Raw genomic sequence first — 3,080 nt, forward strand, 5'->3', positions numbered from 1 at the left:
GGCTCCTCGAGTGATGGCTGCTGGGCTCGGTTCTGAGGCTGTGGCTTTTGTATGACCCAAACACGACAGAATACAGCACTCGGAGTTTATGTGGCTGATGGACATACTCAATAACAAGAAAACCTAACTTCAATACAGCAGTGTTTCTGCATCCTTGGTCAATCTCATGCCGGGATGAGACTGATTAGATTCATCTTTGAGGCTGGAAAGGAGAGCTCTGGTGTAGGCTTTACACCGTGTGGCCCTAGGCAGCCCAGGTCACAGTCTTCTCTGTGAAGATACTCCTCCCATTCAGAATGGTACTCCCTTGCCCAAATAAAATAAAATTGCTGATGACAATTTCCTTACCTTAAAGGAATGTTCCTCATAGCACACCCCAGGAAAATAGTTACTCCACATACAACACATCTCATAGCCATATCATGTGTGATGTTTTCAGCTAGTAAGATCTACTCCCATGCAGATGGTGCTATTTTGCTGTTAAACACAGCTTGCCAAAGTGTATTTTATATTTTAATATTAACGCACTGACTGCCTCTCAAAGACAAAGAATAGAGTTCATGATGACATAATATTTCTGTCTCCTACTCTGAGACCAAAGAACTACTGTACAGTGCATATGGACTATAAAATCACTGCATGGCTTGGAACATCCTGTCAGAAGACCATATGTGTTACACATTTATTATGAGTTTATTTTCTCTCCACATGCTTATGTAACTGCTGTTAAGGTCACTCAAAACTCTGCAAATGTGCAGGCAACCAGAATACCTGGTGATCTCACTTGAGAATTCTCTGCCCTTTTATTTTTGGTCACTTAAACCCACTTTTTTCATGGACAACCTTCGCAAGTGCTTTGGAAAGCACATGATCAAGTTGCTGCCCCTGAAAACTTTGCATGCCATGCAAAAATGAGTATGCAGTTATGCAACTCTGTATTGCATAAAAAACCCGATGTAAAGACATCTCCCTCTTCATCCCAGCTAATCTTTTATTCCTGTGGTTAACACTGGCTGTTGTTTCAGTGTTTATAATGATTATTAGACACTGACAATTAACACTGAAACAATGCTTAACATATAAAGAATGGATTGCAGTAACCAAACATATTCTGGATAATGAGATTTATCCTATAGCCTCTTGATTTGCTATTGCAGTTCTTGATTAGTTTGGCATCCATGAATTGGTTCAGAACTAAAAGGAAAACTAAATGCTGTGCATTTTTAGCAGTGAGTTGTAGAGCAGGAACCATAGATTTGATCTGCTCATCACTGCAAAACAGCATAAAATACCTTTAAGAGTCCTCTGTGTGCATTTGCAATACACACCCCCATGCCAGAGCTACCCCTCAGGCTGCTCTTTCAGGCAGGGCAATTTTTGGTTACCCCTCAGGCTGGGGACTGCACAGCAATTCATGGGCAAGGCACAGCTGAAGCAGAGACCAGAGATCCCTCAGCTCATTAAAAAGGTCCTTTTGTTAAAGATGGCTTATTTTATCGCTTGTTGTGAGCTGAGTTTTGAGGCTTCCCAGGCCACAGGTAGGAGCTCATGGGCTGTATTTGAGGGATCTGTGGTGTGGTGGATAGAGCACACAGCTCTTGCTTTTCTTCCCAGCTCTGCCTGGAGACTTCACTCACTATTCCCGAGATACTGTGTTTCTGCCTGGATTCTCCCATTCATAAAGTGAGGGCAGTCAATGCTCATCCACCCCATGGCAATCTCTCAAGGTGTAGTTTATTGATGTTTTTAATCACCTTTATTCTTTTTTTATGAGTTCTCTGCTAAGCCATTTCTAGAGACTAAGCTCAGGAGGGGAACTGTTGCCCTTGACCTGACATGCTAAATTTGAAGTTGCCCTTGTTCCTAGCCGAGGGCAATAACATGCATCTGTGGAGTAATTACAGGACTGGGATGAAGACTGATTTAAGCAGTATTTACCAAGATCATATGGTAGTTTGAGAATTTGGCACTCAGAAGGTTTTTTTATTAAAATGACTCATTTTTAATTTGGATAATTTGAACACTTGTTCTTGTGCCTAATGACCTGAATTAATCAATTGAATATTTTGTGCTGTTTAGCAGCTATTGGAAACAAGTCCTCTTGTTTAAATTTTTTTGTGGCTTTTTAATTGATTTTTAAAAAGATATTAGATTGCTCCTATTCCCACTGAAGTCCATAGAAGTTCTTGACTTCAATTAATACTCAAAATCAGCATTTTTATCAATGGATGAAACTGAAAAAGCCAGGTGTGAAAATGCAGTATTTGCTTGCAAACAACACAACATTAAGCACAAAAAACCTACATTTAAAATATGTTGATTGTTTTGGAGTATGAAACCTGAAATCTTTAGTGACCATTGAAGCAACTGATAGTTGTAGATATCAAAAAGACTTCCTTCTGTCCCTCAAAATTAGCTCCTTGAATGTGCAACATCCAGCTTTTTTTCACTCTTTCTGCATACGTTAGAATTCGTTAGTGTTCATGGGACACATTGGATAAAAATGTAAGCAAAGCATTTGATCAAATGGTCAATATTAGATCCTGTGTCTGCAGGTCCATCCTTAAGGGGACTTTAATGCTCTGAGCTTTAATTGCCAAAGGACACAGTGCGCATACCCAAACCAGTTGAGAACACCATTCCTAACAACTTAACAGTCAGGAATTAAATACAAGTTTATAGCTCTTCACAAAGGAAATTAGGCTGAGTTTTGTCAACACACATCTGATCACAAAAACCCTTCTGCTCCTCATTTGTCTTCTTGGTGTTTTGTTTTCCTTACTAGCGGAGATGCTGAGGACTGTTTATTATGATGAGAATAAAAGAAACGAAAATGTGTGTGTGCCCATACACACAAACCCACAATGAGAGCAAGGTAACATCTGAACAGAACAGAACCCATGCTAGGCAGTCTGTGATCCACTGGAATGGAGACTATTCATTCACACAGCTCTTACTATTCTACACAAACAACTGAAAAAACATATTAAGCCCTTGGAAAGATGAAAGAATAGTTTTATAGCACAGTCAAAAGCAAACTGGGCATCTTCTATTCAAGGTGATTTTCCAGGGAACACAAG

This window comes from Lichenostomus cassidix, chromosome 5 (assembly GCF_008360975.1).
Source record: "Lichenostomus cassidix isolate B80296 chromosome 5, HeHo_3.0, whole genome shotgun sequence".
NCBI classification, from domain to species: domain Eukaryota; kingdom Metazoa; phylum Chordata; class Aves; order Passeriformes; family Meliphagidae; genus Lichenostomus; species Lichenostomus cassidix.